The 25,105-nt window shown below is 42.2% G+C and overlaps 1 long non-coding RNA gene across 1 annotated transcript; it reads right to left on the bottom strand.

Moving 5' to 3' along the window:
• Positions 1–3,153: 3,153 nt before the first annotated feature.
• LOC122464849 lies at positions 3,154–9,589 on the bottom strand. Its single transcript, XR_006289244.1, has 3 exons — positions 9,573–9,589; positions 8,355–8,481; positions 3,154–3,383 (listed from the first exon to the last, which is right to left on the bottom strand). It is a non-coding gene; the product is annotated as an uncharacterized LOC122464849 (long non-coding RNA).
• Between the last annotated feature and the right edge of the window lie 15,516 nt (positions 9,590–25,105).

Genomic DNA, 25,105 nt, shown 5'->3' with positions numbered 1-25,105 from the left:
ACCCAAGCAACACTAGAGACACAAAAGTGGGAGTGCTTACTGTCCTTCCCAGAACAGCTCTGCCTCTCTAGAGGCATAACTAAAATGTGTAGCCTGAGGAACTATCACCCCTGTATTTCTCCAGTTTTATGCTGGGTTACTCCATTAGCTTTGGTGGCACTACAGAGGTGAATCATGGTTTTGGTCAGATTTTCTAGAGCACGCAGCATTGTTCTCAATGGGTTCCGTTGGATGAAGCACACTACTGAAAATGTGGCCAGAATTAAAGAGTAACTCTGTAGTAATTACACCAGGAGTATAGGGTTCTGTATTTCTGAAACTGTAATATCAAACACACACAAAAACAGGAGCTGTTAGCTATTGAGTTCCCTTTGAAAATTTAACTTTAATGTCTAGGCCACTGTCTTCTTCCAGTTAAAAGTATTTTTAACAGATTAGTGGCAGAATATTTTTTAAAACCTGGTTTGAGGACTTTAAAAGTGCAGTTATTTTGGAGGAATTACTCTGAGTGACTGTGAAATATAGTAAATAAGAGATTTTGTTCAAGTTTGATATAATTTCAAAGATATCTAGATCTGCTGCTGTAATTATAATGGGATTTGCTCTTTACTTCCAGCTGCATTGGGAATGTCACTTGCATTAGGATGTTCAGAGAGTTACTTTATCGGCATCAGACAGGTCTGGGATTTTTGTACCAACACTAATACCTTCTGTATCTGAGTGTCACATCTGGAAAGCCATATTAGCCCCAGTGTCAGACAGTTCATTTATTGTAAGCTTCTTAAAGCTGCGTCTTATCAATAGCAAATCATGTTCTTATGTGAATTCCTGTTCTCTCTTTTTCTGAAGGAGTTTTTCAATCAAAAACTTTTTTCAAGGTTAAGCAGAGGTGAGGAATTGTTCACCTCTGTGATGGACAGACTGTTCATTCTGTGATCTTCCCTCATTCGGAACCTTCCATCCGCTCTCTCATTTAAAAGCCTCACTCACATTATCAACCTAAGTAAACAACATCTGTTACTCCAAATTGAATGAGAGAACAGCAGTATCTTATTGATGAACCCCAAGGAGAAAACATATCAGAAGTTTCTCTTTGAGGCTTAGCAGACCAAAATCCAAAGGTCTCTAGCCACAGCTCCTGAGTATTACTTGGAAGTTAGTTTAAATCCCATTGCCTTTGTGGCAATTTGCAAAATATTATCTGTAATTCTGTGTGTATCTATGGCTCACACTATATTACCACAAGTATGAATAATAATTCCCTCATCTTTTATCTAACTTAAAATTACCAAATTACTTTGGGTGTCATGTTAATTTCAAGCCATTGTTAGGTATCAGCTTTCAGCTCCCAGATTAAAGGTAAGGAAAATTCTTTATAATCCTCCTATCCTCCCTCCCAGTGGTGCTCAATGACATCCACTGACTTGGTACTCTGCTCCTTCATTCCCATGGTCTGTCTTTGTGAGAAAGTGCTATCTGGAATTGCCAATTTGTAGATAACATTCTGTGATGGCATGGTATTTTAAGTGCTTTGATCCTAATGGCTCAGATCCTGAGCTGAACGTGGTGCAACTCATGTGTGGGTACGGAGAAAAGTGGCTGGGACCCTAAATCCTGCCATCAGATCAGTCCCCAGTGAAGGCAGGGTGTAGGCGGGACCATAACTTCAGCTCACTATGCTAGAATAGAAGCTGTGATCTAAGGGCCACTCACCCAACTGCCACATGTCTGCCCAGCCCTTGGCCTTTTCCCAAGCTTCCCTTCTGCAATGTCCAGACAGAGGTGTCATGGTACCCAACTCTGCCATATGCAGAGGATACAGAGTCCCCTCATGCATCTATCCACACCTGAAAATGCTGAATCACTGTGGTGGTGCCATGGTATTGGAGTTCTGTATGAATTCCTCCTCAGAAGAACATGGTTATTGCATCCTGACACTAACTCCCTGACACTTTTAAATCGCAACTCATTAGCAATGGAACGAACAGTATAATCCAATCAACTATTTGCCTCCATAGTACCATTCGGAACCATCTCAACTTACTGTCCATGCAGTAATGAGGATATATTGAACTTACACTGTCCTGACATTTCACATTTACACAATTACTAAGAATGCAAGTGTTCTCCCTTTATGTTCTTTAAGGTAAGCACATACTGTACCAATACTGGGAGACCACACACACATAAATCAATGGCATTCAGATGATTTAGTTCTCTTGAGCTGTTATAACACCTTCATGAGAGCTTTCTCTTAAGCAAAGCTACAGTCAATCATAAATTCCCACAGCTACATCATTGGCATTGTCACTCCCACCCTCACCTGACCCCATTCATCCTCCAATTGGGCAGGGATTTGTTCATGGGATTTGATTAAAATTGGTTTTCATTTATACAGTTACCTTTTTAGAAACATTATATATCTAATGGTTTTTGTGATTAGAGAAACTGTGCTGTAATCATATGCGTTGTAACAATTGCACTTTTCCAGCACTTGCAGAACTGTAGATTCCCATCTCCTGTCTGAAGTGTTCAGCATTCAAAAACATTATACAAAAAAGGAAAATTAGCACATGTGCCACCAGAAGTGCCAATAATATTTTTTGGAGTCCAAAGGTATTCTTAGTGCTTTAGGCTTTATCTGCTCACAGAGCCAACAAATAAATAAGCAGGATAATCACTTTCCAGGAGATAATTATGTCCCACATATCATCATTTTGGTACAATCATAAAGGGTGGTCCATAAAATGCTGCAGAATAAATCCACACTGTATTAGATGGTGAAAAATAACCCACTGTTAACACATTTCAGTTTGAACACTGCTCCGTAAATCCTGCTTCCAATCCAGACATTGACTAAAGAGCTTAAGATGCAGGAGTGAAGCTGTGCTGTAATATTTAGATACAAAGTTAAGCCCACAGATTTTGATTTTCCTTTGGTTTGGCTTTTAACTAGAATATGTCGCAGCTCTTTCTTATGGCATCAAAGCAACTTTTCATGTCTACAAATAACCTTTCAGCTTAGAAGAAAAACTCTGTGGGGTTCTATAAATTCCAATCAGCAATAGGTCACCTGAGCCTCAATAAATAAAACTTTATTTTGGTTCATCAAGGAAACTTTATTAAAGCTCCACATTACAAATGGATTCCCTGAATGCATCAATTTTAGCTCCATAGTATTAGAATTGTGAATCTAACTTAATTCTGAGACCTTCCTGTAGAGGCATCAATCACCAGCCCGTGGACCCCCTCATAGCTAAGCATGGTGTAACAGCCTCTTCAGATCCAGCACCCTGTGTCAGCAGCAGTCTCTCCTAGGCCTGGGGTGGCTTGCCCCTTTTTCATGACTGATCTCTCCAGCCAGGTTGCTTAAGTCCCCATCCCTGCCAAGGTAATAAAGTTTCCAATACATCAGAAATCTAATCACTCTGTCCCAGTCCTTTAGCCCACCCTGACTTGATAGCCCTTGTACCCCTTTGTGTAAGGCATTTTTACTTTCCCTTCCCTGGGAGGTGAGTAGAGGGAACCCAGGCTCTCCCTCTTCTCTAGGGTCCAACTCAGGGACTCTCTATTAAGGAGCTAGCGTCTTCTTCTGTAGACTTGCTGTTGTTTCCCTGGGCCACTTCCTACCTCCAGGATGCTGCACAGTGCCCTTTAGTCTGTTGAGCAGCATGTAGTGCCTCACAAGCTAGGCCTCTTCCAGCTATCTGGGTGGTCTTTCCCTTAGTTCCTTTCCCTGGCAATTCCCATAGTCTGCTCTAGTCCTCTTTCTCTCGGCAAACTCTATTTCCAGGAGCAGCCTTTTATCTCAGCTGTTGTTGGTCAGCCACTTACTTCCCCAGCTGTGACTAACTGTTCTGCCCATTAGCCCCTTCATGGCTGCTGCAGTGTGGGGTTTACATACCCCATCACACTTCCCTGTTGAATTGATGTCTGAAGTTAAGAGGCCATTCTGTATGTATCAGGTTAAATCTCACTGGTTTATCCGAATATTATTTTCCTTTTGAGATAACTGGTCAAACTTACTTTATATAATCCTTTCTTCAAAAGTACTCAAAAGAAACAAAGCTTAAATTAGTTTTCACACCAGCCTGTGATACAGATAACTAAGTATTTTTGCTCCAGTTTTGGGAAAGAATGGCATCGTAGTAAGCTTCCTTGAATTAAAAATATTATAGCTAATTCCCTACTAGGAAAATGTGCAGTCATTTTTGGTAGGTGTAGAGCATGGGTGCAGCTGTGAGTATGTCTGTGCTGCAATCAGAGGTGTGACTGCAACAGGTGTAGACATACCCCGAGTGAGTGTTGGTCTAGCTAGCTTGAATAAGACTGAAGCTCACACAGCACGGGCTGTATAACTGCCTTGGGACCCTTGTAGGTACTCTAGTAGCTAGCCTGTGCTCTAACCTGTACTCCTGCTGCTTCACTGATAGTGTTGTTTGAGCTTGCTAGGGGCATGTTTTCACTGCAGTCATGGGGTGTGACTGCAGCTTACACAGACATACCCAAGCTAGCTTTAATCTAGCTAGCTCAGGTACTAGAGCCACGAAGTGGCCGCAGCACACACTTCAGTGTGGGCTAGCCCTGCAAGTAATGATCAAGGTTTTAAGTGGACTTGTACACCCTGTGCTGAAGTGCAAACTGCTGCGGATTCCACTGGCTATTGACCTAGCTAGACCAAAGCTAGCTCAGGTATGTCTACACGTGCTGTGGTCATGCCTCTGATTGCAGTGTCTTCACTGCAATATTACTATTAATTCATCTGTGACTAGCTAGTTAGTGGTTGTAGTTAGAGAAAGAGATTACTCGGGCTCCTCAAAAGAAGCTCTTAGGAGTGCTGATGGTGCAGAGAAGTCAGAGGAGCGAAGTGACCTGAAGCAAATAAGCACTGTACAAACACTCCAGCACCACAACCATAATAATGTCTCAGTGCTTCAGCAAAGGGCAGCATCTAAAGTATGGCTGATGGTAGTTGTATATACATTTCACTGTCAAAGGCCAGCACACACAATGAGCAGATACCAAATTGCTTTGTTATTGGATGCACCACTAATCAAGCACCAAGAATGTAAAAGGCTCAAACTAGGACCCCAAGAGGACAGTTTCTCCAGAGCCTTGCCCAGTTTCTTTGGGCACAGGTCTCACATAGCTATTCCTGTTGAAGGCAAGGACATTGTTGTTCTGGCTACTTGTTGCAAAATGTCGTTCTGTCTTCCAAAAATATTTTTTTCAGGTGATATCTCAAAAACATGTTAATTAGAAATGTCAAAATTCTCCTGGAATGTAAGCCAGTGAACACATTTCAGTTCAGCTTTTTAACAGTACTCCTTAAACTTGCCCCTCCTCATAAATGTACTGTGGTGCTGATAGCAAAGCTTACTTACTCTTATTTCAAGAAATGAGTCTTGCTGGACAGGACATACGATAATCAAATTAAGACTATAACCAAAGTAAGATTATAATGGGTCCACATCTTGCTTTTCTTAACCACACAGAAGTGGATGATTTGTATTTTTGCCACCATTTAACCTAAACTGAGCAGCAATGATATTTAGAAATGGCTAAGATAATCACTAAATTTTTGTTAACAAGGAAAAAAAATCATCAGATGACAGAATAGTAAAAATATTTACACCTCTACATTAAGCAAACTGATTAACTGGTTTTAGATCTGTTGCCAGCACCCAGGGCCGAGAGGCTGAACAACAGCTTGAGTTGGTTCGTTACCCGGTGTGCTACACCCAATAATCACAACGGGGCGGAGAAGCAGAAAAGTTTATTTGAAGCTTCAAATAGGTACAGGGAGATTTGAATCTCAAATCCTGTACCCAGAGCAGGAAGTTACACAGGCTTTTATACATCCTTTTTCCCAGCATACTTATCCAATAGCAAGCTGCCCCAAGTATCCATATAGCCAGCCAATCCAGTTCCCAGCTAGTTCCCTGGTTCTCTGTATCATTTGTTAAACTATACATAAAGCTGCTTTATTCAGCATTGTTCTTCCATATCTGCCCTGTGTGGCCTTGCTTAGTTTCAGGCAGTCTGACTCTGCAGCATATTGTTGCAGATTCTCAGCATAACTGCTGTGTGTGCCTCCAGGCTGGGGGGGGCCAAGGACACTTAGGCCTAGTACGCAGAGCTGCTGCGAGTGCCTCCAGGCGGGAGGAGGGGCCAAGGACACTTGGGCCTAGTGCGAGGGGGCTTCATCGACACTCATGGTCTTCCATCCCCTCAAGTTACCTAGTGGCTATGCCCCAGTGTCCCCAACAGATCCAACAGCTCTTTTTTGAAAAAAAATAGAAAAATGTGAATGCTGGCCTAAGAATTGCATGGGATGTAAACACAGCTGTTAAGTGTACTAAACAATCAGAAATCAAAGAAGAATATTGGAAGCAGATTTGGCTTTTGGGGGGCGGGGCAGGATGCTTTTTTTAAAATTAATTTTGTAACAAAGTGGTGTGTGATAGGTAGAACTGAGGCCATACATTATCATTCCAGGCTGCAGCCTCACCGCCTCAAGAGGTGAAGTACAATTTTCAAAAGTACCTAAATGAAGTCAGTGAGAATTAGACTCCTCAGTTGCTAAATCACTTTTGAAAATGGGACTTGGGCTCCTGAATCACAAATGCTTTCGAAAACTTTAACGGTGATCTCATTAGATCTCAAACGAAGCAGGATCAGGATAGTTTCGTGCTTAGGCCCTGATACAGCAAGTTACTAATGCACCTATGTAACTTCCAGCATGGGAGCAGTTTGGTTTAGAGCAATGGCATTATCATCAGAGTGTAAAGTTAAGCATCCAGGCATGACTTTGCAGGACTGGGGCTTGAGAAAGCGTGTCTGTATTTTTAACGTTTGCAGTGTTGTCGTAGCCATGTTGGTCCCAGGATATGAGAGAGACAAAATGGGTGAGGTAATATCTGTTATTGGACCCACTTGGTGAAAGAGACAAGATTTTGAGCTCCACAGAGCTCTTTTTCTGATCTGATTATCTTTCCCAGCTTGTCTTTCCCCAACAGACGATGGTCCAAAAAAGATATCACCTCACCCAATCTTTCTGTGTATTGTTAAGAAACACCATCCACACACACACACACCTCCCAACGGTGTATGCAGTCTAGTCTGTACAGTCAATTTGTTAAATTTTTAAAGCACTTTGGAATCAATTTGAATGAGAGTCCACAGTAGCGTAAGCTCAATATTGTCCGTGAACAATTTTATACTTATTGTAATGCTAATATTAGGTGGTCTTGAATATTATGAATCCCTAGTGTTGAAGTATTTCCAGTCTTTGTAGTCCAGCCTGACCTATTAATTCATTTTAACTAACTATAAATTGCTCTTATAGTTCAGATGGACAAAATTAGGTCATTATAATTCTTAATGAATGCTCTATACAGCACATGTCCACATACTGACAGTACTAAGTCTTTTATATATAGATTGTGTTATATTTTGAAGGTAATGTTTTAAGCCACCCAAATAATATTTTCTTTTTATACTTCTACCAGTTTTTTCCTGTATTGCAAGGCACGTTGCTCACTTTTGGCCTAATTATTAAATTATAATAATATTTATGCATTATGGGCCAGTCCCAAAGCCCACTGAAATAAATGCAAAGACTCGCATTGACTTCAGTGGGTTTTGGATCAAGCCCATTTTGATGTTCTCTAGAGGTAAGAATCCAGTGACTGTGCTGAGTGTTAGTGAACTTGTTTAGGTAGATTTCATGTGCCTTCTCAAGTTGCTATATGTTGTTGAGTTCACAAAGTACCAATAGTGTACTAGCAATTTTCTACAACTCCTCAAGGTTGTTAAAGGAAACAGAGGGCCTGAATCTGTTCTCATGAAACTAGTTTTACAATCGTGTAACTCTGTTTTAACCAGTGTGAAATCAGAGTCAGCTCAGAAAAGACTTTTTTAAAAAAACACTTCTTTAAACTGTGGAACTCACTGCAACAAGGTATCATTGAGACCAAGAGCCTAGCAAAAAAAGAAATGATGAGAAACATGTAAAGTCACTTTAAGGTTTGTCTATACAGGAAACTAACAAGTTAGATAAATCAGTTTAGAAAGCGATTTCATTAAAAATTGGTGCAACATGCTTGTGACACTCTTATCTTGGTTTAGGAATGCCTTCCGTCGATTTAGCTATTAAGTCTAAATGCAGTATGTTATTATTTTACATATGTTACTATGTCTGCATCTTGGGTTATATTCCAAAATTAAATGCCTCATGAAAGCTTATGTTTGCCCTAGACAATGAACTATTTCACCTTGTGAAAGTGACAGAGGTGGCTAGTTTTAGGTTGTTTTACCACTTTCTTGTTTATGTCTTTACATGCAACACTAACCTGTTTTGATTCTATCAAGGACCAAATCCCATGGAACCATATTGTACTGTGAGAAGCAGGAGAATTGTAACCAGCTATCTTCTTTCCTATTCTTTTGGAGCTGATATGCGACCTTACTGCCCACCGCCTGAGGCCAAAAGCAAATGCACTTAAATTGGCACAAGTTCTTAAACATTTGTTAACCTTGAGGTGCTTTGAAGCATATGTTTGTGTTAATATTCAAGATATTAACAGCAATTCAAGGAGTGCCATGAACACTGGGAACCTCCATCTGTCTAATGAGGTCTCTACCCAAATAAAGTAGAAACCAAGAGTCTGTTTAATAATACCAATTTCTTAAAAATGAAATTTCACTAATGCCTGACTGCTCTCCTCCCATAGATCAAAGGCAGAACTAGAAGCTATTTGCTAGCTTCTCATTTTCATAGCAACCACTTTTTAAAAAAAAAAAAAGTTTATTGTCAAAAAGAAAGTGACTCCAATAGAGCTCCTTGCCTTCTAACATGCCTGAGAGCTAACTAGACTAGACTGCTGTTTCAGTGATACGGTATTTGAAACACTCACTGAGCTCATCAGTTTTAGAAATCGTACAGTATGTTCCAACATTACTTACCACAACACAAAATGAACTATTGTTTCCATTTTTCAAAACGATATTTTTTATCTTCATGTCTCCTCACAAAAATATTATGGGTTAGATTCCCTGCTGTTGTAACCGGGCATAGCTCCATTGATTTCAATGAAGCTGCATCTAGACTAACTGGTTAACAGACATCTTCTATCCGTTTAAAATCCTATTAATGGGAAAGATACAATATTCTAAAGACTTCATTTTGTTTTGTTGATACATGCTTCTTTAGACATAAGGCAAAATTTTATAGAAGTTCAAAAGATTGATAAACTAAAGTTTGACCTGAATACAGTAGTCCAATAATCCAAGTCTTTAATAACAGGACAAATGGCTTTTATACATATAAATGAGGTTTTCAAGGTTGCATATGTACTACACATGATTTGCAGTTTTACAATAACTTCAAGATTGGAGCTGGCAAGGAAAATCTCAAAAGATGATGTTTTTTCCAAAATTGAAATACTTTACAAAATTGTATTGATTGCACTGAAATTTCATTTAGCACATAAATAATAATAAAAATACTTCCAATAATTAAACCATCTGATAAACAGTCTGTTTGCCCTCACTAGGGCCTTCAGTCCTACCTCTGGCTCCTTCAAATACAGTCTTTTGTTTGGGCTCCCAACTCAGTCCTGTCCCCTATATGGGGTTTATGCCACTTTACTTGGAGTCAGTAGAGGAACCAGGGCCCAGCCAATACTCCAAGTTCCAACCCAGAGGCTCTACATGCAGCAGCCACATACAATTTATCATAATGCTTCCCTGTGCCACTTCCCTCCAGCCCTATCTCAGAGTCAACAGCCTCAAGTTCTTCTCTCTCGGCACACCCAGCCATGTAAGTCCAGCAGGCAATAACTTCTGGCTAATTGTCAGGCTCCTTTGACCAGAGAGGAGCACCCTCCTTCGCTCCTCTAGTCCCAGCCTGGATCTGACCTGCTAAGGTCCTGCAGAACCTTTTATCTGAGCCTGCTGGGCTCTGATTGGCTGCTTCAGAGAGGCCTCTCTAGGCAGGCCCACCTTTGCTGCTCCTTTCCTGGGGCTGGTGTAGTAGGAAAAAGGGAAAACCCTTTCCTCCTTTTTATTTATTTTGCTGCTATGTAACTATTGATTCATCATTTTTGTGACTGGTTGAGATCTGTTTAAAACGTATTTAATAGGTTTTTACAAAATCATTTTAGAAAATGATTCCTATGAAATAAAAACAAATCAATATTTTCAAAGAAAACTAAAAATCCAACAGAGCAAAGGTGATTTCAAAATTGTCCATGTCATTTTTAAAAATGTTTTGATTTGATCTACAATTGTCCCAATAATCCAGGCAGCATTGGTGGGATGGCCCAGTGTGTATTCTAGCATTAATGATAGCCCTTAAAAAACATTATTTAATCAGTTGTCACAACACTTTTTGAAGTAGGTAAGTACGCCTGGGAAAACTAAGGCAGAAAGTTCAAACAGCTTGACCAAGGCCACAGACAGAACATGTGTCAGAGCCAGTGTTAGAAGATAGGAGTCCCTTGTTCTCAGTCCTGTTTAATCCACGAAACCACGCTGCCTTTCACATTGCTCAATTGCCCCCACCTTTGGGTAGAGGTCATATTTGCAAAGGAGCTGGGTCAACTGCAGGCAGGGTCTGTCAGGGAGTTCACAGCATCCCGGTACCATGAGCAGCAGTCTTGGCCGCACTGCCCTCTCCATTCCTGGAGCTGCAATTTGATCTGAGGTCTTTCTTAAAATGGAGGGATTTTCCTCTCTCCCCCCACCCCTAGGCTTTGTTCTTGAACATGGTGAAATGATGCTTTGTTATTGTTCTTCTCTGTATAGATATTCAACACACCCTAAAGTATGTGCAGCAGTCAGACTGGGGAAATCACCTCCCCCCAGTTTAATCTTCCCTGAAGCTTTGCTCACTTGTGACATCAAGGAGGATGCCACTCACTGCAGATTGTGCAGACTGTCATAAATGATCGCCCCTCTTCTTTCTTGCCTGTTTTGATGAGCAGTGAAAGAGTTAACACATCTGACACTTAAATTACCATCACTAGGCTTCAGAGTCAACGTTACATTGAGATAAACTGAGGCAATGTACATCTCTCTGAGCTATTGTTTCATGCTACCTACAGACTCTGGCAGGCATCACTTAAATCCAGTTCACATTTGTAAGGTTTTCGTTGTAAACCTTTGTAAGGGCTGGAGACTTATTTTTATTAAATAAAAAGTTTAGATTCTGAAGTACCAGATGCAGCAACCAGGGAAAAATGCTGCTTGAGTCAGCTGCTGCAAGCTGATCCAACCAGACCACAGTCCAAGTGTGAATTAAAACATCAATTTGCCTCACATTAGAGCTAAAAACATTTGTTTGAACTAATACTCTATAAGAGTTTAAGGCTGTCTAGAGTCAGGTACTCGGCCATTAGGTTTCTTAGAAATCCAGTGTCCTTTAATACCTGGCACTTAGAAAAGATGAACAGTGTGATGAGAACAACAAAGTGCTCAGATGCCATAGCGACCAGCTTTATATAAATGCCTGGAGAGAGAGAGAGGAACCTGCTGTCTTCAATGGGAACTTAGCCCAATTAAGGACTTCACGGCTGAGCCAATAGTCAACATCAATAATAAAGTACAGCAGCAGTTTTCCCATCTCCAGCCCACTCTCAAAGCCTTTGAGAACAAAAGTATCTTATCTGAGCCAAGGAGTTTCACCTTGGGCAAGAAGGGAAGTGAATCTGCTGGCCCCTGCTTGGATTTAATTTACGTTGCTATAAAAAAGAGATTTTGTTTTGGTGCTGATTTTTTAAAAAACATTCCGTGATTTAATTGAGTGCTTATGAAAGCCAGAGACTAATAGCACTGGACGAGGCCTGGCATTGTACAGGCAAGAGCTAGGCAGGCTTTGCCATCTAATTCTCTGCCAACATACATTAGTCTTTGTGGTGCAGAACAGTTGTATTCCGAGACAGCAATTTAATCATTGCCATGAAGAAGGCTATGCCTGACCAAACACTCCCATCTTGTGGTAGCACACTTCCCACCAAAACACAGATAAGCACATCAACATATTCACTTGATGAAGGGCAAATAACACTGCACAATGCTGCTCTGATAATAAATTCCATCTGCCAAAGACTGGTCTTGTGAATAGTTCATACTGTCATCTGTAAAATATTTAAAACAAAATAACTAATATTAAGAGTAACTAGAACCAGTGAGCAACCCCATGCCTCTTGGGAACACATTTAATGATCTGAGATTTGCAAAATATTTCATCATGTTATCTCATTTTATGAGGCCATGAATCCCAGTAAACAAAGTGACACTTGAGTGATACATAGTGAATTTTAGCTGTCTAAAAGCCTCAGCGAGCAGCAGTAATCTTTTCTCTCCTTCAGAGATAAAGATATTTCATTGTGCATCTTTGCACAAAACAGGATAAAGCCCCAAGTGTTTTTCCACAGGATGCAGGCTCCTTTTATCTCATTCTTACCTCCTCTGGGATATGTCCAGTTTGATAAGAAGAAGAGTGGAGTCCGTTCTATAATAGGTATTGTGTAAGTATGTATTTGCCCATCAAAGCTGTTATCTTGAAGAAGGATGATGGACAGGCTTTCTAAATCTCTGGTGTATGTGTCATGGTGGGTTATGCTACAGGATGTGTCTTAACCCTTAGAAAACCTAGCATAATACAGTCTTCACAATATTCTGTATTACAAACATAAAACCAAATTTTTGTGAAGGGTGATCTCTTGTTAAAGATGTACAGTAAATCTTATTCACCTACCATGGAAGCAGTTTCTAACAGCCCTGGGATCTTTGATCTTTAATCTATAATTTGGGGTATACACATCAGTTTTATTGTTGATTTTACCCCTTGAATCAGTCAGATTTTTAAAATAATATAATAAAGGAAATTGTCAAACTACTATCTTGTGAGAGAGTAATCCCACCCTCTGACATTCTACAGCTCTGGATCAGGCTCATGAATTCTGTGGTGCAGCTGTAGTTTCTTAACAGAGCCGTTGATTCTATGATGGTTAGAAACTTCATCTAATTTCCAGTTGGAATTTGTTCATAGAGCATGGCTATAGGGCCACACAGCTGTTGCTATTCTGGGTATAAGGCACAGAAAGGATTTTCTTAAAAATACATTTTAATCTCTATTTTTAATCTCAGAATTTCACAGTGGTGGAACATATTGTTTAGACAGAGATGAGCTGTACCTTGTCAAATCTCTATGGTAAAATTCAAAATCCCTTTGGCCTACAAACATCTCTCAAATATGGCAGAAACACAATTCATGATAGTGCATAACTTTACTGACACTCATTGGAGACATCTCGCATAACCCAGTTACCTCTTTGCTACCTGTGAGTAATCTCACTGTTCTAATGCACCACATACCAACATGAGCTTGCAAAATTGTCATGAAGTCCAGACACACAATCCACTCACCCACCAAATGGCATTTTAATTGCCCATTATAAAACCCAGGACTTGTTTCCAGGGAAGCAAAACGTTGCAAGGCTGATAGATCAATGACACCACTGAAAAGCATACGCATCAAAGAGGCCTGGGATATTCCCAGCCTCAAAGAACTCCAAGTAAGATTTTGTTTCATTCCTGTTTGATTTGAGAGAAGTCTGGGGAAAAGGCACATAGTTTGTCCTAACACTGTCACCTATCCCCTGTGTTCTCCAACTGCTTTCCTTCTGGCCCTCAAACTCTCTGTCCTTCCATCTTTCATATTTTCTTTCTTCTCATCTGCTTTCCATACTCTTTTCATTCTCCCCCAGAGCTTATCTATTTCCAGTTGCTCTGTTTTCCCTCTCCTCATATTTTCTCTCTTGCCTTCCCTCGACTAACCAATAACTCTTATTTTTTAATTTCCTTTCCTGCTCAAGCCACAGGCCTAGCCAATAAAAAATAAAATGGAGATTTTTTCCTAAAGGCTAATTGGATGGATTCCTGGGAGCTCTGGGATTCATCAGAGCTATCAGCCGTCTGCTTGGGCTACCCCATTCCTTTTCTCTTGCAGTTTCTGTCTTCTTTTCTCTCCCTTCTTCCACACTTCCTCTTCTCAATGTCTCCCCCTTGGGCCATGACTTGTCCCACTGGGGACAAGATTCTTTTGGGGCTTGGGAACCGAGCTACTGATTCTGTGCTGCTCAGGTCTCTCTGAGGAACACAGAGCTGAGAGCCAGGTGGAGAGAACTACTGCAGCCTGTTTCCACAGGGGATGCTACCGTGCACAGCACCACAACACTCTAAAGGAGGCAGGCTGCTGACAGCAGCGCCATGAGGGAGCTGTAGATGGGCAGACAGTCTGTGGGGGAGCAGCCAGAGGGCTTTTAAAGTGTTGGCCACCCAAGACTAGAATTTTTGATGCCACCTGCAGTGAAGGACCCTAGCAGATACCTTGGGAAATACTTTGGAAAAGCCCAGTCTCTGGACATTCTCCTTGCCCAATTGTCCCTGTTTGACTAACCAGCCAATACTTTCTTGAAAAATCACTGTAGTGTAAAGGGAGCTGCTTTCAAGCTCATATCCCACCCCTCCTTTCCTCTCTCTCTCTCTTTGGTGCAGTCACCAGTCAGGTTTGGGGTTAATCTTACACACATACAGTCACATAGCCACTCACCCTTCAAATGAGATTGTGATGCAGTGATCTCATTCTGTGGGTTACCCTTCTGTCTCAGCAGCTCAGTGGAGATATTCACTGGGGTTCCAGCCCCACCCCACCCCAAAAGGCTGAGAAAATAAAACAAAGCCTGCAATCACATTCTGGACATGGAAGTTCTCAGCAGCTGCACAATAACATCTGTTGCAGATTTAGGGAGACAACAATAATGCAAATGGGAAGAATAATGTTCTTTCTTGGGAGATGTTTAAATTAAAATGAATTATTAAGAGATGGCTCTATCTTGCAATTTTATCTTTAGCAGCAAGAATCTCATTGTGAACTTCTCTCTTCCCATCCAGCGGTAAGTCCGTCAGCACCAACTGAGTAGCGTTCCAGTCTTGTTTCTATTAAAAGGCAATTTTCAAAGACATCCATAATAGATAATGGCCATGCAGTCCTTTTGAGGCCACAAATTTCCCTGAGATTTTTTTCCTGCCTCCTCAGACCCTCTTTGTATTCAGCTGAACTGAATATTATAATACCTTTCTGGGGAATTGCCAGGAGAGGGAACAGAATCTTCCCATAGAGAGGCCATGTGAAAAGCGCCTTGATTTCAATGATCCAGACAATGGAAGCTTTTTCCTGAGGAGTCTCTTTTCCTTGGATTCTGGCATTGAAATGTTGGATTCAGAACTCATTTCTAATTAATATCAGGAGGGAATGGGTTAAAAACTGTTTGCTGTATGTAAAATGCAATAGATGCTATCATTTAAAGAAGAGGAACCCACAATTAGAAAAGAGGCTAGAAATTATGCACCCTCCACCCTATATGAAACAAACAAGGGGGCCAAAGTTATTCAGACAAACCCCACAAATCCTTACCCACTAAGCATACTGTGTGACCCTTTAATCAAACAGACTCTGTACCTAATGACAAACTCCAGTGAGTTATGTATGGAAACTGCATCCATTCACCATCAGTGCATGGGGAATTCAAGTAAGGGACATCTACTGCCATCTAAGATTAGTTTTTTATTTGTTGTTTTGAATGAGTGGCTTCTGTGACTCTAATATCTGTAAAACATAGGTTTAAAGTCCCAGGTGACTAGCCACTGCTTGCCGCTGAATTCGAAGAGGTTGCACTGAACACGTTTCACAGGAAGGTATTTCCTTTGTTATTTCACAGTATGAAAGATAAATTGCTCCCATGGCTTAGTGCTTTAATTTTTACTATGCTTGGAGGAACTTGTTCAATTTATACCTGTCAAACATAGCCAGCATAATGTTTTATTAAAAAAGTGCTGAAATACAGCAGAGAAAGTTTACAGAAGACTAAGAAGGAGGATGATCCTAATGTCTTTATGTCTAGGAAAGCCTGTTCTCAAAGGCGTATGTTTCACTTCAGTGCAGCACATACGTTTAAAGCAGTGTGTGGTCTCCTTAGCATTTTTCCTTTCCGTTCATTTAAGAAAGTGGCAAATTATGCCAGGTTCAAGAATAAAATTCTTTGACTATTTTACAAAATGGCCTCTGTCCAATTTTAGTATTAAGTGTGGGGATCATGCCTGCTGGCGACTGAGATGTATTAAAACTGCAAGAATGTACTTTTCACTATTTGTGCTGGGTTGTTACTGTTTTTTGTTTTTGTTTTTATGCCTGGGGAGGTTCTTGCACTTTATTCAGTTTAGACGATAAAAATAGACCTATTAGTTTCACTTTTCTTTCTTGTCACCCTCATATGAGAGTGCTATACAATAGAATAGAAAATTATAATCCCTCTACAGGTTATCTTTAGAAGAGAAGGTTACTCACCCTGTGCAGTAACTGAGGTTCTTCAAAATATGTGTCCCTATGGGTGCTCCGCTTATCACTCGAAGAACTGCCCCATAGATTTTAATAGAGAATTATATCCTTGCTATAGACTTTATGGGATGGCTAGAAAAAGTAATCTAAAGAAAGAATCTCTCTCTCTCTTACCTGCTGGAGGAATGAGACAGTTTCACTCCAAGGTTTTTGATTAGAGCTGTGTGAAATTATCTTGATGCTTCACCTGAGTAGGCAGTCCATCCGCTTTTCATTAGTTTTGGTGTCCGTCTCCTGAGTCTCTCTGGAACCAGAAACTGATATTTATAGTCAGTTCCCTCCCTACATGTTATCTACAGAGCTGCAATGTAGCCCGGGCTGGTAAAAACCTGGAATTCCACAGGAAAGTTTGAAATTTTTAATAAAAATCGTTCTGGGCTGAAATTTCCAAATTTCCTGTGAAACGGGAATTCCAAAATTTTGTTTTGAATTTTTGAAACAAAATTGATGAGGCTCCCCGAGTTGTCTGGAGACCTGGCAACCTTGAGAGCTCCCGCTCCATGGCAGGGAGCCTGGCAGCCTGCCAGTAAGCTACTGGGCAAGCTGTCAGGAAACTCGTCCAGTTTCCCTAGGAAACCCTGCCTGCGTCCATCAGAAGATTTGACAAAACCAACACATTCCCACAGAACATTTCAGATTCGTTAAATTGGCATTTTCTGACAGAAAAACGTTCCATTCAGAAATTTCCAACCAGCTCTAAATGTACCTAACCAATCATTTGTGACAATCCTTCATAGGAACACAGACACTGCCCTACCAGATCAGACCAGTGGTCCATCTACTTCAGTGTCTTGGCTTTGACAGGCACCAGCATCAGAGGCTTCAGAGAAAGGTCGAAGAAAACCTAAAGAGGAGAATTATGAAATCAGCTTTTTCTTACGTTTTTCTTAACTCCAGGCATTTAGAGGCTGGCTTATGTCCTGCAGCAGGTGTATCTATTTCCCTTATACTATTTTTGTATCCTACCTGATATTATATTTATTCATATACATGTCTAGGCCCAGGTCCTCAGGATGGTCAGAGCTTCCACTCAGTGTACTTAAGGGAGAAATGGGTCAGAAATCAGCTTTAATAGGACAGCTGGGGATTCCCTGGGTGTAGGGATTCCTTCAGGACTAGGTTTTAGCCTGGTATATTGCTAACAGAGTATTAATAATTAATACTCTGTTAGCAATATAGGATATTTTGGATATTTAAGAGGATAATTAATAATCCTATATTTCCATGCATGTCAGCAATACAAAATATCTAACATAAAATACAACCTATTTATGGTTCTGTAATTATGAAAATTTGAGACGCTTGCTGTCTGCTCTCATTTGGACAAAGGTTTGTTAGAAACAGTATGAAGCTTTGCACTGGAAACAGCCATGTATCCTGCCGTCAGACCCAGATTAGAGTTCACATGCACAAAGAGAGGTATCTTTTAGTCCAGGTGACTTTTATTTTAGAGTTAGGAAAACCATACACAAAGAAAGAACAAATATATGGCCAGATGCCTGGGTGAGGCTGAGCCATGGTTGGCACAGGACCTGAAGGTGGAGAGGGAAAAAGATGGCTCTGAGCCATCTTTCTGCTCCAACACTTCTAGGATTGACTGGCGGGGGGGGGGGGGTGGGAGGGTGGGGAGGGGGTTGTTTGGTGCCCTATGTAAATTACGAAAACTTCCCTCTTACTCCCAGACTGCCTTCCACACCAGGGGGGACAACACCAAGTGGAGCAGAGCTTTACCCCACCTGACATTTCTCCTCGTTGGGGACAATCTTCCATTACCCCTTTGGGGCTGCATTCTGGCCCCTTTGCCCCTTTTGATTAGCACAAAACAGGCAGATGGATGGTGAAGGATCTGGCCCATGAAACCCTCAGAGCAGATAAAAGCTGGAAAACATGACCAGAGTGAACCCTGAATGCTCAGAAGGCAAAGGAAAAGAACCCAGATGTATTATGAATTTGCATTATTTTTAAGTCAATTTCATGAAATTGGGGGAGGTTGATTTATGCTTTTTGAAGATTTGGGATTGGCAATACTGGGACCACTATACAGGGGTCATACCCAGCAAGCACGTTCTCTGAGCAAAAGTTACTGGAGTGATTAAAGAATTCCTATCAGATGTAATACATGGTATCGAACCTGAAGTTACAGGATTTAGTATGAAGATATTCATATTTTTCTCTGCCGCTTTAAGAAGCAGGAATATACCTGCTGGTAGGAACTCAATAATGTTGGTTTGGGTAGCTATAAAGAAAACTGTATGAGAGTTTGAATCTGAGATCCCTTCATGGCTTCACTTTAATTAGGGATGTTTGAACTGGTTCGGAAAAAGGAAGAGACATCCCAAACATCGGAGTCCCAACAATGAACTGAGCTCTGCAATGACCAGAGCCTCCCCTTGTTAAGGATAAATACCAGACACTTGCCTGATTGACCTCCCCAGCAGCTACTTCTCCTTGAAGCCAGTCCTCAACAGATGCACAAACACACACACCTCTGGTGCTATATCTATCACCAGGCTTCAGCAGATCCAGCAGGCTCTGCTCAGCCAACAGCAGCTGCCTGTAATTGTCACATGCTCCAAAGCGTGCCTTCTCCCTTCACCAGACTCCTATCACCCCCCGCAACCTCAGCACTCATCTCCCTCCTGCTTCTGCCCCAAAGCCAGCGATCTTCCACTTGCTCCCTCCTACTGTCTGGTTCCCTTTCTACCTTGGTTTCAGATTCCCCCTCTCCATCTGCACCAATTCACCATCACATCCATAGAATCCCTCCAGACATGGCTCCTTTCCATTGCTCAGTTCCCCCTCCACTCCCCCCCCAACCACACACTTTCTCCTGCTTCTCCTTCCCCCACAGTGGCTCTCAGTATTTAGAATCAGGAGTTACGGGGAGCCACTGCCTGTTACCTAGCTAATTGAAAAACACCGCATTTATCACATCCCCTCCTTTAAATTGAACATTAAGGAGCCAACTTAGTTGGTTCGAATTGGACTGTCAGCCTGAGCCAAACACTGAGAGCTGCTGAGCCCCTGCCAAGCAGCTGTAAGTCTCATGGAAGTCAGTTTTTGAGCATTCCTTCATCCTTGGGAAGGGCAACTGCTTCACAGGAACTGAGCACATCCCCGGACTTAGCCTGGTGCAAACTGCCCTCTGTACACACTATTCCATGCAGTACTATAGGTGCATGGTGTATCCTTTTGCTTCTTATTAACACTGTGGGCTACTGGTAGGGAATTCTCCATGCTTTACTGAGATGTTGAATCAAAAATTTAACTCCCACATATAATTTAATTGTAAAATAAGCACTTTCTGCTACAGAAAAAAAAAAAAAAGGTTTCCAGGGAAACTACGCAGGGTGCTCTGTTGCAAAATGAAGTTTTTTATTAATGGATTCTGCTCCATTTTTGGAATTTAAAAAATGTTCCTAGTTCACAGTGCTGAAGCCTCACTGTAAACACCATTTATTATTTGTCACCAAGAAATAAATTCAGAGCATGAGACACATGACAGGCTATAGCACTGCAGTATTGCCATACAGACTGGGCCAGATTCTTGGCTCTGGCCGAGGAGCACAGAGAACAGGTTGCGAAGAGTGGTTCAAGCAGGGAGTGTGGATGTGGCACTGTTGTCACCCTGTAACACTGAATAGCTGAAAGGCGCGCCATCGCAGGGCGGGGCATCCCAGTGTTTTCAGAAGATCTGTGGAGACATCATCTACCAGACCTGGTGCAAGTACAGTAGGCACCCTCCGAGGACCCACTCACTGGCCCCCACAGGTAATGTAAGTCTGGAGACAATGTCTCCCTACGTACTCGGTACCATCACCATGGGGGGAAAAGCCCTCACTGGGAAAGGAGAGGGGGGGTCCCAAAAAAAACCACTCCAACCAAAATTGGGTACGATCAGCTCCCCCTTCCCTTCATGTCTTATTAGTGGGGAAGGGGAGGCATCTTCTTGGGGTTGTAGTATGTCTGCTCTGCTAATGCCCACGTGTGTTCTGAGTCACTGAGAATGTCTCCCAGGTCCTATTTGTCAGATCATGTCTACACTGTTTCACACGGTGCTACAGAATCAGTAAGGTGCTGTTGTTAATTGGTAGGACATGGCTCTTCTCTCATGTTCACTGGTTTTAACCTAGTGTAACTCCATTGACTTCAGTGGAATTCCTGCTTTCCACCAGTGTGAGTGAGAGGATGATAGGCTTTGTGCAGTGTGGTCTACAGAACAGAAAGAGTCTGTAGACTTGCCTTGAACCTTCTGTCTCAGGTTATCATGCGTGGCTGAGGAACGGTCAGAGCACTTGGAAGGAGCAGCTCAGACACACAGACTTGCATTGTCAGATATGGATTATGTGGTGGTCACAGGCCATAGCCCCTTACTTGGCACCGTCAGCGTGAGCTGTCTTGCAAAATGACATTCCAGCACTTCAGGTGAAACCCCACCCTCTGGCATACAGATAACAATGTACAATGCACAGAGTGAATGCTCTCTGAGAACACATGCCAGCCAAGGCAACAGCCGCTGGGACAGACTGCAGCGCAGCGAATTCCTCTCATATTTGTTGGCCCGCTCTCGAGAAGCAGGACAGGGGGCTGAACTACCACATCTAGCATGAACTGACTAGTCTCATAGCCTGTGTGTACATACAGCTTGGGGAGCTAGCTTGAATCCAGCCAGCCCAGGTAACAACAGCAGTGAACACAACACAGTGCAGGCTTCAGAGTGGACTCGCCAGCCAGGTACGTCCTAGGGCCCCTGCCAGGCTTGTTCTGCCTGCAGTGAAGCTCATGATATGCTGTCTTCAGTGCCATGGTTACCCACGCCTGCTGGATTCAAGATAGCTCAGGTAGGCAGCCCATGCACAGCCTCTGCTGTGTAGACATGCCCATAGACAGAGGGAGCGCTGTTTGATGAGGGACATCCCTGTTCTCCTCTGCTTTACTGCCTGTCTTGGGGGAGAGCGGGTAGGAACTGTGCTCCAGCTGCGCTTAGGTGGCTTCGGTCCCTTCGGAGCATTGCCAGTTGGCACAGGCTATAGCAGCATTCAGGCTATTCTAACAACTGACAGGGCTGGGCCAAGAATCAGACAGCCATAACCAGAGCCCATCCCCAGCTCTGCTTTGCCAACCAGAACTTGGTGAAGCAGAAAATCTGGCCTGTAACTTGGAAAAGACTAAGGAGACCCCTCCCACCTAGTAATATGGGAAGGGCAGGATGGTTATGATCCTCTGACACCCGTTTGTGACCTTCCTGTGGATAGTGACCCCAAGTTGAGAGCTTCTGCCTCAGAGCGATTGATTCAGGCTGTCTGCAGATTCAGGCAGTCATCACTACCTCTGTTTACACTCAGTTCATGTTTTTGAGGTTATCTACGTAACAAGGACTAGAAAGAAACATTTTCTGAACAAAAGTGTAAGAAAGGGAAGGAGAGGATGGATGGTCACGATCCCCTGGAGCCTCTTCCTAACTCCTAAGTTGAGACCCCTGGAACTAAGATAACTGTTATAACATAAACTGCTTTGTGAAGACAATTCCATGCCTAAGGGCTGGTCTTCACTACGGGGAGATCGTGGGGTCGATTTAGCAGGTCTAGTGAAGACCCACTAAATCAACGGCAGAGAGCTTGCCAATCAACCCGGTACTCCAGCTCTCCAAGAAGAGTAAGGGAAGTTGATTGAAGAGTGTTTCCTATCAACTCAGCACAGTAAAGACATGGGCGTAAGTCGACCTAAGCTATGTTGACTCCAGCTACGCATAATTAGGTCGACTTACCCCAGTAGTGAAGACAAGTCCTAAGTGAGAAACACCAAGGCATTGTCTAGTAGCTAAGATGATGGTGCAGTGTGGGGCAGGAACTCTGAGTTGCCTGTCTGGCAACATCAGAAAGACCAGGAGGAAGGAAAAATCACTCCACTAGTACACAATAGCAGACAACCCGAAAGAGAAGAACCATACTGCCAGGGGAAGTGGTTCTTAGCAGTTACCAAAACTCCCTTTAAAGAGAGAAGAGACTGACATGATACAGTTGTAGAAAAGGGAGCCCAGTTTGATAAACATAGCCACGATTTGAGCTTTACAGAAGCAATAACGGGCAAACAACCCAGAAAAGGATCTCAGTAAGAAACAAGAGAAAGCTGACTGCTGCTAAAACAGGCTGCTGTCTCAGACAATCCCAGCACTAGCTGAAAAGGGTTCTGAAGAGACCACTCAATAGGACAGCAGGGACCTTACAGATACAGAACCTATACAAGGACACCACATTTTTAGAACACATTGGCAATAGTCAGGAGGATAGCCACATCAGAAGATAAAAGTACAAGAAGCAAGATGATATTCCATTATTACACACTAAGGATATGGTAGAGAAGTTTGCAATAGGCGGTGTCAATCTTTATCTGCCTTTTTATATTTTTGTTCTGGAATTCATGCTCTTGACAGGACCTGGCAACCCTGGAGTGGGTGGGGCTTCTTTAAAACAGGAGAAAATATGAAAGACATTTTCTGGGATTATGCATTACAAACGCTCAGGGGCAGATTTTCTAAAGTGCTTAGCACCCAGCAGCTCCAATTGCTCAATGTGGAAAAGATCTGTGTTGGTTTTACTGAATGCAGATGAATTCTATAAAAAAGCATTTCTCCTCATCTTCAGATAGACGTTTATGTACAGTGGGAAGGTAATTAATGTTGAAATCTTTTGTGAAAATGACATTAGCGGGCCAAAAGCCTAATTGCAAGGAGTCTAGAATCTGAGTGCATGTTTCTTTGTTACTGTTTTGCACCTTGTGTAATCATTTATAGCTATCCCAAACTAGAGTGATTGTAAAATGCTACCAATTTTTGCAAAGCTAAATAACTATTCAAGGTGCAGAGAAGTAGAAAATCAGGCTTTATACATTTGCTGTGAATAGAGTTGATACGTATAGTGGCCAGCATTGTCAAATTTGGGTGCTTTAAAGTGAGCAGAAGTCAGTGGAAGCTGCAAATACTCAGCACATACGAAAATCAGGCCTCTATTAATGACTTGACTAAATATGGATTTAGGTATAGATTTTCAAAGGAAGCAAGGTGCCTAGCCCTCTTAGGATCCTTTGAAAATCCCAGCCTGAGGTCGGACTAGATGATCATAATGGTCCCTTCTGACCTTAATATCTATGAATCAACACTGGGCCCTGGATGGCTTGAGCACAAGACAGAACTCTTGTCCACCCTTCCCCACCCCCCTCTTTTTTTGATGTTACACCTGGGCTTGGCCAGCCTCAGGTCATGCGTGTGTGAGTATAAAAGTGGGTTAGGGCTGGGGCACTAGTGCTTTCTTTCTTTCTCTGAGTGACATGGAGGCGTTCCCAGCACTCACCACTGTTATTTTATTATTTTATTAATAAAGCTTTAAAACTTAGACCCTTGGTGTACTCCTTCATCTCCTCCCCTAACAAACCTGTGGCCTCAACCTGATCACCTGATGCCTCAGGCAGATTGGTAACAGAAATCTGTCACAAAGGGACTCTTGAGCAGTGTAAGACAGATATATCTGGGGTGCAAGGCTGGGGCTGGGGGAATTTGCTCGTCTCTTTCTGTATACAGTTCATGAGTGGCTGTGAGAGCCTTCAGGTAACATAGGGTGTGCCTTCATGTGCTAATGGCTGTGTGAGAGCAAAGCCTGAAGGGGCTGCTTGTCATAGCAGAGCAGTGTGAGTTAGAGAGTTACCCTGAGCTAGAGAGTTAAGGGGGCACAGCAATTCCATGGTTCAGGTTGTACCACGGGGCATGTCACACCTGGACACTGTAAAGCAATTCTATAGGCTTAAGCTAGTATAGTGCCCACAATCAAATCTGTGCCCTCCATTGTACATGACTTGCTATGTCAAAAATCTAAAGAACTGTTTGAAAAAAGTTGTATGATAATGTGCTCATCCGTCTCTTTTTGTGCTTGTACAACTCTTCCTTTTAATGTTTCTATCTTGTCCAAGTTATGGAAGGAATTGGAAGGAGAACATGGTAAAGGTGAAATAAAGTATCTGTCAGTGTGGCCAGCTGCTAACCAAAATCTACATTTCATTCAAAGATAGAAAGAAAATTACACACCACACAATGTGAAATCTAAGGGGCTGCAGTGCAGTTCTTGAGGGAAAATACCCCCAATCTTTAAAGACTCTTTAGTGCAATCAGAAGTTATCCTTTAAAATGTATTATATGCTGCTCACGTCTGGGTATTAAATAAATTTAGCTGATGATTTGTTACTGTGAAGTGCTTTTGTGCTTGTATCTCTTGATTCGTGTGTGGGGAGGAGGGGAATCCTATAAAATGTGCAATGGGGATTTAAAGCTGGAATCTGAGGAAAGCCTGCTGGTTAGCATTGAGAAATCTGAGTGCATTGCTCTGGAGAGGTGCCGAAGGTAAATCCCAGCTATCTGCTGTGACAGAAAGGGGTCAGCGGTGATGGAAAACTATTGTAGATGGTGCTGGAATGGAAAAGTAGAGTAGCTCTGAGATTTATCTGACCAACACAGTTGTTACCAGCTACTGTCTGCTCTCTGCTCTGTCTCCACAATTGGGAAACTCAGCAGGAATTCATTAATTTAGTGAACAGGACCTTTGATGTGGTTGGATGTCACCACCACTACTCCTGGACAGGATTGTAGTACTC

The sequence above is a fragment of the Chelonia mydas genome, chromosome 3, assembly GCF_015237465.2.
Source record: "Chelonia mydas isolate rCheMyd1 chromosome 3, rCheMyd1.pri.v2, whole genome shotgun sequence".
Classification (NCBI taxonomy): Eukaryota; Metazoa; Chordata; order Testudines; family Cheloniidae; genus Chelonia; species Chelonia mydas.
The sequence above is the reverse complement of the archived record's forward strand: the minus strand, read 5'-3'. Positions and strand labels throughout refer to the sequence as shown.